The sequence below is a fragment of the Kogia breviceps genome, chromosome 10, assembly GCF_026419965.1.
Source record: "Kogia breviceps isolate mKogBre1 chromosome 10, mKogBre1 haplotype 1, whole genome shotgun sequence".
Lineage (NCBI taxonomy): Eukaryota > Metazoa > Chordata > Mammalia > Artiodactyla > Physeteridae > Kogia > Kogia breviceps.
The window spans coordinates 27660412-27672758 of NC_081319.1; the positions used below are offsets into that span (position 1 = coordinate 27660412).

At 37.2% G+C, this 12347-nt stretch overlaps 1 long non-coding RNA gene across 1 annotated transcript in view; it reads left to right on the top strand.

Annotated features, from left to right (window-relative positions):
- The first annotated feature begins 32 nt into the window (after positions 1-32).
- Positions 33-12347, top strand: part of LOC136794979 (uncharacterized) — a 49140-nt gene continuing 36825 nt past the window's right edge. Inside the window, exon 1 of the long non-coding RNA XR_010842525.1 lies at positions 33-502. This is a non-coding gene — a long non-coding RNA (uncharacterized lncRNA). The remainder of the gene's footprint in view (positions 503-12347) is intronic.

A 12347-nucleotide genomic window follows, 5' to 3' on the forward strand; every position in this document is an offset into this window, starting at 1 on the left:
TTATAAAAGGAGGGCGTCCCTCACCAAAGGCTAGTGAAGTGACGCTGCTCTGAGGAAGTGAAGGTTGGCGGAGGACTTCAGGAACCCCATGGAAAATCCGTTTGGTGGTATCTCCATTTCAAGCGCTTTTTAAATGGTACCTGCATGTGTTGAAAAGACTTCAGAGAGTGAAAATGGTGTCTTAGAAGCCAGAACATCACAGTAGAATAGGGAAGGGGAAAAACACTTCAAAGTCGTCCAGGGACTTTACAGTCAATTCCACAAGAGCCTAAGGAAGAGCTTCGCCCCGGGCATCTGATGCTGAGCCCGGCAGCAGAACTCTGCCTGCTTGTAGGGCAGCCCCCATAGGGACAAGGATGCTGATCTTTCACTTCTTGAGGAATGTGTGTATCAGTCGTTGTATTTGTGTGGATGATCTCATTCACAGAATCCCCACAACGCCTGGTGAGATGGATGCCATTCTCCTAATTTGACAGATGAGGAAACAAGCTTGGTCATTTACGTAAGTTGTAGCTTGAAGCCAGCAGAGCCTCAATTAGAATTCCTGCAGCCCTTAGGACAAACATTTGGGAATAATCTCTTAGCGTTGTAAAGTGCATTCTTAAACATCCTTTTCTCCCCTTGAAATAACTTTGTGAGTTACATGGTAGTATCCTTAGTTACAGAGGAAGTTGAGGTTCAAGAGGGGTAATGTTTTTTTCCTGAAGTTTACTGAGTTGGTAAAGGGCAAAGAGCTAGAACGCCGATCCAGGTGTTAAATTTTTTTCCTTCCAGAATATCTACCTAAAACTTAGCTCCTGCTTCAGGACTACTGCACTTCTATGTTTTCTTTTCTTAGGAAGCCCCTTGCCCAGATACTGACATAGACTCAATTTCACATCTTTCAGTCCTACTTCCTCAGTGAAGCATTCCCTGAACCTCCAGGATAAGATCGCGTCTGTCTCTTCACCCTTCCTGCTTCTTCTCCCGTTTTACTTTTCTCCAGAACACAGCATCATTCCATGTATTTTATAATCCCTTGTTCATTTGTCTACCAGTGCACCCCCAACTAGAATCTGAACTTCCTTTTAATATTTTTGTCTCTTCTATTTGCTGAGCAACTAGAACTGCCTGACTATAGGTGCTCAGTAGATATTTTTGAATGAATGGATGAAATAATTCCCCCGTGGAAATTCTACCATAATTTAAGAGAGGTCTGTCTTTAGTTGCTAGGACTTTTGATTTAGCTGTTTCACAGTGTTACTTAGTAAAGATAAAAAATAGACCTCTGCATGGTCCTGTGTTCTAGGAATAAAATGGAGCTTTGGCACGGTTACAAGGCATTCTTCTTTATCTTCTATGGAAGTTAACAAATAAGGATTTTGCTTAAATTGGTAATGGGTTGAAGTTGAGAACTGGAAGATGGCCCATTAAAGCATCTGGATGTTGCTGAAGACAAACTTTACTCATCTCCCTTCTTCATGTGAATTTGCATAGTGACACAATTGGGACAATCCCAGCTCTTTCAACTACGAGCCCAGCTTCTTTAGGTCATTGCCTGCCTTAGCAGTGAACTAAGGAATGAATACCTTGGAAATTTTCTTGCAGTTTTTAGGAGAACAGTAAGCAGGGATATCTCACAGATACTTAGAGTTTATCTAGATAGACTGTGATAATTTATTCGATAGTATCCCATAAAAGTATTTCCTCCCTATCTAAAGATCTACTGTGATAGCACCCTTCCTCCTGACATAACCCATGGTTGATCCTTTCTGAGATACCTGGCTGGGGAGGAAGAATCTCTGGCAATTACACAGACTAGCTATTAACGTACAGCTTCTGTATTTATTAGGTAAGGTTAGGTACTTTCTGGAGTGAGGTATTCATGGTCTACCATGAAGATTGTTGTAACCTACTAAGTAACACCTGGCCCATAATGAGGCCTTCTGTAAATATATAGTGAAGTTATTATTTCCTAACCTTAGACTAGTTCTGTGCACTAGCATGCTATAATTGTTCTCTTAGCATTATTTTTTAGAAATAATTGGCTCATTTAGTCATAAAGATGTATTTATTGAACATCTGTAAGATGTAGTCTCTGCTCTCAACAGCTGAGAATCTGGCTCAGCTCTTAAGATATATGCAAAAAAACTAGAGGATGATGGTTGACAGCATAAAAATGGCTAATGCCTATTGAGTGCTTGCTCTGTACTAGACACTTTGCATGAATAATCCTCCTAATAACCCTATGAGCAAGGATGCGGAACTCTTACTATCATCCTGTTCATAGCTGAGAAAACTGAGGCTTAGAGAAATGACTGACTTCAGATCACACTGCTAGTAAATGAACTGCAGCTTGTTTGATGTTAGTATTCTAAGTAACTCTGTATATTATATTGAGAATGTGAAATTAAAACGTATCATACGGATTACGAGAGTGCTAGAAAAGACAGGAGAGACCACTATGAGTTGGGATAGTCTAGATGGCATTTTGGGAGACTGAGGTAGAGTTTGAAAAATGGGTGGGATCTGGACGTCTGTTTTTGTGACTCTATCAGGTGGCAGGTGAGTGGGGTGTGAAGTATTCAATGTGAAGGAGTCAGTGGACACAGGAGTGTGTGCTTGAGAACACATCTGGAGTGAGGCCCAGTAGAAAGGAAGCACTGAGAACAGTGTTTTTTCCTCATTTCCCCCAATTTTGAAGATTTCATTTCTGGTACCAGAAGATATGAAAATAGAGGATTGACAGTAATAAAGAGAAGGCATTATTGGAGATGACACCGGTAAGTAGAGAATAGAAATGAGGACAGAAGAGGAAGGCTTGGGGATGAAAAAGGAAGGACAAGCTTTAGAGTAAGAAATAATTCAAAGAACTGCAGAATCCTTGACAATTTGAAAGACTCCAAATTACTAACAGTAAATTCTGTTGTGGTTTGTACAGAGGCCATCTTTTTAGACTTCTTTTGGGTTTACTCTGTGTAGTCATATATGAAGAAAATAAAGACCTCATACCTGAAGTGGAGTTAGTTTTTCTTCTGTTCTGGGAAATCCCAGATGAAAATTGGAAAGTGGGGCTACTTGCCTGTATTTCTGCTTTTCTTCACTTTGAAATAAAATAATTAGAATCTTGCCTTTTTCCATAGTTGTAGACTGTCCATTTTACTATGGAAGACTATTCTATTATCCGCATAGATCTGTAATGTTTTAAATTGTCCCCAGATGAGTTTTGGCCAGAGAGAACTTACAACGAGATACCTCTTTGGGATCTTTGGTCTATGACTCAGCTATCAGTCTAGGTCCAATCAGATAAAACTCTGCAGTCTAGAAATCATGATCACAGCTGGTATCTACGTTGTAGACGTTCTTCGCTGGGAGAACAAGGCCATCCTAGAGTTTTCCAGTGAACATTTGCATATGACTTTTCCTTCTAGGGCGGCAAGTTAAAAACCTCACCAGACCTAAAATTCACTTGAGGAAGCATTCGAATTTTAAAGTTGACAGCACACATGATAATTCTTAGCAGATCATTTGTATGTTGTATACGTAGAAATATATATACTCGTTACTTCCCAAGTTTTAGTAATTCAAAGCTCATGCAAGCCTTCTGTCTTAAACTGACATGCTTGCAGCTGTGTATAATTTATAAAGGCCTTTTTTTCCAGTCCTGTCTCCTTGATTTCCCAGTGACTTTTAATTCATTCATTAGTTTCACTATAACTCTTTAACTTGGGTTTTTCTTTTTTCTTTTCTTTTCTTAGTGAAAAGCAACTTAGTTTTTTATTTTTAAAGCAAAATAAAAATCAAAAGTATGTAATTCTTTCACTTTTCAAGCTAGGGACCAGGAATATAAAATTCTATTCAGTAAAGATATTATGGTAGTGAAAATGCAACATCTATAAAGAGGTCTCATTTTCCTTATCTGTTTTTTTTTGAAGCAGAAGAATAAAAAGTAAGAGGTGACTCTGGAGTTTTAAAGAAAGGAAACTTTTTGAATTTTTAAAGAAGAGTAAACATTTGTAGGTTTTTAAAAAGCAATGTTGTAGTTCCAGCCTGAAGCCTGGAACCACATGCATCATTGAAGTCCTTTCTAGTCCTCATTCTTGATAGAAAAAAGAAACACCCTTATTATTTTTCTAAATACATTAATTTATTTGGTTGCATCAGGTCTTAGTTGCAGCAGGCAGGCTCCTTAGTTGCGACTCACCAGCTTCTTAGTTGCAGCACGTGGGCACCTTAGTTGCGGCTTGAGGGCTCCTTAGTTGTGGCTCACCTGCTCCTTGGTTGTGGGATGTGAACTGTTAGTTACGGCACGCGTGTGGGATCTAGTTCCTGGACCAGGGATTGAACCCGGGCCCCCGCATTGGGAGTGCAGAGTCTTAACCACTGTGCCACCAGGAAAGTTCCCCTTATTTCTTTCTATGAAATTTGGGGGTGCAATGGAAGGGTCATATTTCCTTTAATCTATTTCCATGATGTCGTATCTCTTGTGTTCTTTAGGGTAGCATGAATGAAAGTGTTTAGAGTTGTGCTAATTTTCATGGCTTGGGCATTTAGTATCAAGGGAGCTAGTGAACCAGATGACTTTTAGACAAGTTCTGGGTCATGTTAGTGAACCAGAGGTTCCCCCACTCTAGGAACAATAAGGCAAAACACTGTCTGATATTCTTTGCAGGTAGTTCTATTTGAAACTCCCCCAAAGCAATGTTTTGTGACTGCCATTCTTGTCCATCTTGACCCCCTCTTTTTTTTTTTGTCTTGGTGAAATATTTTATTCTTTTTGTTAAAATTTTTATTGGACTATAGTTGCTTTACAGTGTTGTGTTAGTTTCAGGTGTATCAGTTATACATATACATATATCCATTCTTCTTTAGATTCCTTTCCCATGTAGGCCATTACACAGTATTGAGTCAAGTTCTAACTTGGGTTTTTCTTGAAGCAGGGATTCTCTCTTTCATAGCCTTCCTTTCTGTTTATTTTCTCCACTCCCCCCCCCCAATTTTCCTCTTATAAATCCTGTAATGGCTTTATCATTAGTCCTCTATTGAGTAAGCAATTAAAAACTTTCTTAAATGCATACTTGACTACTTGGTAAGCATTGTATTTAATACTATGCCACTGTGTTTATCCAACACATTCAAGGTTCCTTTTTTTGGGGGGGGCGCGCCACTAAAATGTGCAATCTTAGTTCCCAAACCAGGGATTAAACCCGGGCCCCCTACATTGGAAGCGTGGAGTCTTAACCACTGGACTTCCAGTGAAATCCCCCAAACATTCAAGGCTCTTTGCATCAGCTAGTTTTTTGGAATTATTGTTTGCTATGTGCATCCACTTGGAAACTTTGATGTACTTACCTTTGAAAGAACAAAAATTGCTGTTTTACCCCATTGCAACTTCTTAGTTTCAGGATCTAATGATGTATAAAAATATTGTCAGAAAAGGCTGTTGTGGTTTACTGTGTTTGGTACAGATAATTAAAAAAAACAAAACACTCATATCCTTCACTTACATGAGAATAGCATGAGAAAATGTTTTACCTATTCCTTTAAAAAAAATTTCATGTTCATACATTTCTTCTTTTGCTAGAGTATCAGGTCTTATTTTCAAATCGGAGTTTATTTTTCTCTTAATTATCCCTTTAGTATTGCTTTTCTGCATCTATTGAGATGATCATAGGGTTTTTATTCTTCAGTTTGTTAATGTGGTGTACCACATTGATTGATTTACATATATTGAAGAATCCTTGCATCCCTGGGATAAATCGCACGTGATCATGGTGGATGATCCTTTTAATGTGTTGTTGGATTCAATTTGCTAGTATTTTGTTGAGTATTTTTGCATCTGTGTTCATCAGTGTTATTGGTCTGTAATTTTCTTTTTTTGTAGTATCTTTCCCTGGTTTTGGTATCAGGGTGTTGGTGGCCTCATAGAATGAGCTTGGGAGTATTCCTTCCTCTGCAGTTTTTTGCAAGAGTTTCTGAAGGATCGGTGTTAACTCTTCTCCAAATGTTTGATAGAATGCGCCTGTGAAGCCACCTGGTCCTGTACTTTTGTTTGTTGGAAGTTTTAAAATCACAGTTTCAATTTCAGTAGTTGTGATTGGTCTGTTCACATTTTCTATTTCTTCGTGGTTCAGTCTTGTAAGGTTGTACCTTTCTAAGAATTTGTCCATTTCTTCTAGGTTGTCCGTTTTATTGGTGTATAGTTTCTCGTAGTAGTCTCTTAGGATCCTTTGTATTTCTGTGGCATCTGTTGTAACTTCTTCTTTTTCATTTCTAATTTTATTGATTTGAGCCCTCTCCTTTTTTTCCTGATGAGTCTGGCTATAGGGTTATCAATTTTGTTTATCTTTTCAAAGAACAAGCTTTTTATTTCATTGATCTTTGGTTTTCTTTGTTTCTATTTCGTTTATTTCTGCTCTGATCTTTATAATTTCCTTCCTTCTAGTAACTTTGGATTTTGTTTGTTCTTTCTCTAGTTCCTTTAAGTGTAAGTTTAGGTGCTCCTGCTTTTCAGTAATGACTTTCTTAAATTGAGAGCTGAGCAATTTACTGATGGTTTATTCTTACAGACCTTCTCCTAAGATTTAGATACGAATGCCACTTTTAACATAAGAATATTAAAAACATTAGGTAGTTAAATATACACTTGGGATTTGGCTAATTTTTATAATCAAACTTTTCAGATATAAAAAATGAAATAATTCCTTAATATCCTTATATATGAGTCTGCTTTTCTTGGACTCTGAAAAAATACAAACAGGAGGCCATAGAAATAGACTGAAACTTTAGTTTCTTTATGTTTTTAATGTATTTCCCCAAATCCAAATGTGTATTAGTTGCTCATTGATTTGTTTATATATTCAAAAACAATGTTTTAATTAGATTACATGTGAGCCTCACTTTTTAGTTAACCTAAAATATTTGCAGCTGGTAGAAGTGTTAATAGTACTTTGAAAAATTGGATAGTTAACCTTTTACAATTTTGTTTGACGAATATTTGTTATGAAATAGGGGTTAAACATGTTGGCTCATATGCCTAAAATTTTGAAGAAGAGTAGTAGAGGGGAAAAGAAATGGATTCATTTTAACTCTAGATGGCAGTTAAACACAGCTAACAAAGACCAACTTGTTTGAAATACAGAAATACAAAAATAGTAGAACGCACACGCATTCTCTTCTACCATCCAGTTAATTATATTCTCTAAATGATATCTTGGATTGATATTACTAAACAAAGATGAATAAAATGTAATTACACACAAATGAAATAAATAGTGTAGACCTGTAATTGCGAGATTTTTTTTTCAGCTGGTAATATGGCATAGACCTGTGCAATGGTATAGTGCCTGTATCTAACTTTGCCATTTTTACTAACACTTAATTCAGTGTAGTTTTATTTTATGTACAATTATTTACCAATATCAATTCAAACCACATGTCACTGGGAAAACTATTACATATTTAATATCTTGAAAATTTTTAATATGCACCAAGCTTATTTTCATAAAAAATTTGGTCCATAAAAGTCCACTCCAAAATCTGGCACAGATATGCAAGCATGTTCATTTGAGATCACTTTTACTTTTCTTGGCTGTGCATTTAAAAATACGCTTTTTTACATGTAAATATTTAATTCACAATGTTAGTGTATTGCTTTTAAGGTACTAAAATTATGTTTCTGGTAGTATTTATAAAGGAAAGAAAAAGCTTGTCAGATCATACTTTGTTGTCATCTCCTGGTCCTAGCTTTTTGAGTAGACTTTCTATAGATGTAGAGTGCAACTATCTCCAGTTTATAATTACTGTACATTGATATGATGTCTAGCACATAGAATGAAAAGGAGTTAAAGTAGACCTGATTAGTCTAACCTGATTTGTCAGGTGGCTTAGAAAAAGAAAGGATGTGATATCTTTAAAATTTATTGATTGCAGATTTTATATGAAATAACTAAATCCTTTTGAGAGGACTTATTTGGCTGACTTTCATTTTTTGTATGTAGCAATTTATGTCCTGAGTTTATTTCCAAACAGTGGATCAATGCATAGGCAGTAGCTGACGCCCAGGGCAGAGGGCCTGCATGTGAGCCCCCAGGCCATATAGTTCCAAAACCTTGTAGGCCTTGCATTCAGGGCACAGGTGAAGTTGTTCTGCCTCTTAGCCACAAAGGTATGGAGGTTCAAAGTAGCCTACTGGAAGCTTAAACCCTGAACATCTCAGATCCTGGAATTAGCGCTTGCCTTTGAGTTGGTAGAATAAATGTTAAGTAGGCTTTCTAATAATAGAGATGTGATCCTACTTTAGAGAGTTTGATGTCCTTGTATTGATTTCCCTAGACTCCAAACTCCTAATAGCAGATGTTGGTTTCTAATAGTTTCTTGATGAATGCTTGCTGAATATAACTTGGCAACATGATAAGTGCTTTGTTTCTTTTCCTTTTTTTGAGCAACATAACAGTCCGATGTTACTCAAAAACTAAAGTAAAAGAATTTACCAATTTATTTTAGAGAAGTTTCTGCTAGAATTTTATGATTGATGTAATTGCTGCGCATGTTTCCTTGCATGAATATAAAGTTGCCACAGCTTCTGATTTTTTCAAGTGAAGACAGAAATTGGGATTTTAATGTGAAATTTTCTGATTTTTCAGTGTTAGCAACTAATTCAAATAAAAAAGAACAAAGCAAGCACATGTGCACACACATACCAGTGCACTGATCGCTTGCAACCTTCAATGTGCACTACTCATTGTGTAAGCTCATTTTTTAATAACATGTTCTGAAATTTATTAATTTAGATCTTTTAGTTATGGTTGTCATCTAATTATACTTTTTTGAGGTTACACTTTAGTTCTCTTAAAATTAGGTTTTGGGATCTTTCTAAAAGTCTTCAATTTCATTTTCACCATCATTCTCTTGAGTAATATCTACAGATATCTGCTCCCATCCTTTGCATTTCGATCCGTCCTAATTTCACTTTCAGAGAATAACCTTAAATTAGGTTTTGGAAGTAACTTGCTATGGGTAGCACAAGCCACCTACTTTGGGTCCATAAATGCAAGTACTAAAGACTGGTGCGTGATAGCCTCCTCATTAGTTTTTCTTCTACTTTTTTTCTTTCTACAATCTTCTCCACAGTCACAGTGATCTTTTTTTTTTTTTTTCCAAAACATAAATCAGAGCTTGTAACTCTCCTCCTCAAACCCTGAGGTGGTTTTTCATTGCCCTTTGAGGAAAATCCATGCTCCTTCCCATGGCCCTGCTTTATCAGGCTCTGGTTACCTGTTCTCACCTCTCACCAGATTCGCCCTCGTTTACTCTGATTTTGCTAATGCTCACCAAGCTCAGTCCTATCTTAAGAACTTTTGCACTCAGAGTTCTCCCTGCCTGGAACATCTTCCACAAAGCTTTTCATGTTCTTCACATGTCACTCCCCGAGAGTCCTTTCTTGCCCACTTTGATGAAAATAATCCCTTTCACCATCATTTTCTGTCCTCTCTTTAAAAAATATTTACTTACTTACGGCTGCATTCGGTCTTCGTTGCTGCTTGCGGGCTTTGTCTCGTTGCGGTGAGCGGGGGCTACTCTTTGTTGTGGTACACGGGCTTCTCATTTCGGTGGCTTCTCTTTGTTGCAGAGCATGGGCTCTAGGCACATGAACTCAGTAGTTGTGGCTTGTGGGCTCTAGAGCGCAAGCTCAGTAATTGTGACACACGGGCTTGTGCTCAGCGGCATGTGGGATCTTCCTGGACCAGGGCTCGAACCCGTGTCCCCTGTATGGGCAGGCAGATTCTAAACCACTGCGCCACCAGGGAAGTCCCTTTCTGTCCTCCTGTTATTTTTGTGGTGCTTACCTCTCCCTGATATACATTTGCATACATGTGTACATAGACATACACATATACATATATGTCAGATATATTTGCTTACTTGTTTATTGTCTGCCTCGCCCACTAGAATATAAATTTCATGACAGCAGGAACCTTGTCTGACTTGCTGACTGCTGTATCCTTAATACCCAGAATAGCACCTAGCCCTATTCTGCATAACAGGATTGTCAAATAAATGAAGAAATAAGATCTAGGTAGCCACTTTGGTATTGAGTGACAGAAGAGAGATCTCAAGTTTGGAAAGGGCTGCAGAAACAAAATTAGGAAGACATGGCAAGTTATGACTCAGGTACCTCACTGCTGTACATTTGATATAGCTGCCCATCATTGTAGCCACTTACCCCAATAGGTTTTTTCATTTTTTTCCAATTTTAGAAATTTGATTTTCTGTATTATATGATAGAATTAAAAATGTTAAACATGCTTTGTACAACTACATTCTCCTAAGTGACTTACTAAATTCATGGTGTGATTTTGCATGTGGCGTACTGTAATAATATAAAATCTATTAGAAAGTTATACTTTCTGAATCTATGCTCTCATGTTAACATGTGATGTTCACAATAAAGTCCTGGGATGTGTTTCATAGTCATATTTTGAATTGCTGTCAGATAACTAAGGATTCAGAGAAATAAGATTAAATAATTTTTTGTATAGTATTTTCTTTGTTTTGTATGTCAGTATGTATGAGTTCTTGGTAGAGAAGTAATTCACAATAGACACAACATAGAAAATATGTTAAATTATTAAAGTTTTTCAGTGTTGTTGAAATCAAGATTTTCTTGTGGTTTTTGTTGTAATCTAGTTTTGCGTATGAACTTACATCTATTTGTGTAAGACACATTTTCTGACAGCTGGGAATGCTTTTAATTTTTTTTAAGCTCAACATTTTGTTTTCATTGATAGTTTAAACACAGTTTGTTGAGAGTACTTACGGAACTTTACAGAAAGTTCTGTGGAAAAAAACTTTATATAAACTTATTTGTCTGCCAACTTTGCTGTACATAAATATATCCATATAAAATTTCTACCTCGGGACTTCCCTGGTGGTGCAGTGGATAAGACTCCATGCTCCCAGTGCAGGGGGCCGGGGTTTGATCCCTGGTTGGGGAACTAGATCCCACGTGCATGCTGCAACTGAGTGTTCTCATGCCACAACTAAGGAGCCTGCGTGCCACAACTAAGGAGCTGGCAAGTTGCAACTAAGAAGCCCGCCTGCTGCAACTAAGGAGCCTGCCTGCTGCAACTAAGACCTGGTGCAACCAAATAAATAAATAAATAAATAAAAAGAAAATTAAAAAAAATTTTTCTACCTTGAGTAAGAGTAGGTCAACCTTAAACATAACAGGTTTAGAAAAAGAAATATAAAAGTGGTCAACTCATCTTCTTATCCCAGATGTTATAGAAGTTTTAACCCAGTTTATGTTGTGAATAAACCTAAAAAGTTTGACCTTTACAACTGAAATGCCCCAGAACCTTGCAGTGATATTTGATAGAGAGGCAGTGTGTTGAAATGGCCATGTTGCCGAATTAGAACACGTAGATTCTAGCTCCGGATTTCCTACTTAAGAGCTCAGTTTCATCACTGGCCAGAAAGGGAAATATTACCTTCTTTCTCAACTTAACAGGATACTTGTGAGGGCCAAATGAAATAACACATATGAAAGTGCTTTCAGCATTGATAGACACTGTGACATGTAAGATTTTCATTTTTTAGTGTCACTCATGGTAAAGCAGATCTATTTTATTAGACTGTCACACATAGTCTTATTACATGTTGTGAAAAACCGTATTATAAATTGTGTAATTTAGAACATGGCTCTGTCTCATGGACTAAGGTTTCGTTGATAGCAAGGCTCTGGTGTATTTTAGTTCTGATTTATTCTTTGAATTTCCAATTCACATCTTTTCAAAGATAATATTTTCTCTCATCGCTGAAATAATGACCTGAAAAGACTGATAAACTCATTTAGTATGTGAATAAAGATATACATTTGTTTAACGTGCAAATAAAGGTAAATTTTTTACAAAAATACTTAAAATAGTATCCTGAGCTTTTTTTTTTTATTAGGCTTTGTGAACTTTTTCCCATGATTTTTATTTTTATTATTTATTAAAAAATTTTTTTTCCCTTTTTTTTTTTTTTTTTTTTTTTTGTGCTCAGTACGCGAGCCTCTCACTGTTGTGGCCTCTCCCGTTGAGGTGCACAGGCTCCGGATGTGCAGGCTCAGCGGCCATGGCTCACAGGCCCAGCCGCTCCGCAGCATGTGGGATCTTCCCGGAGCAGGGCACGAACCCGTGTCCCCTGCATCGGCAGGTGGACTCTCAACCACTACGCCACCAGGGAAGCCCTTCACTGTAGTTTTGATTTGCATTTCTCTAATGATGAGTGATGTTGAGCATCCTTTCATGTGTTTGTTGGCAATCTGTATATCTTCTTTGGAGAAATGTCTGTTTAAGTCTTCTGCCCATTTTTGGATTGGG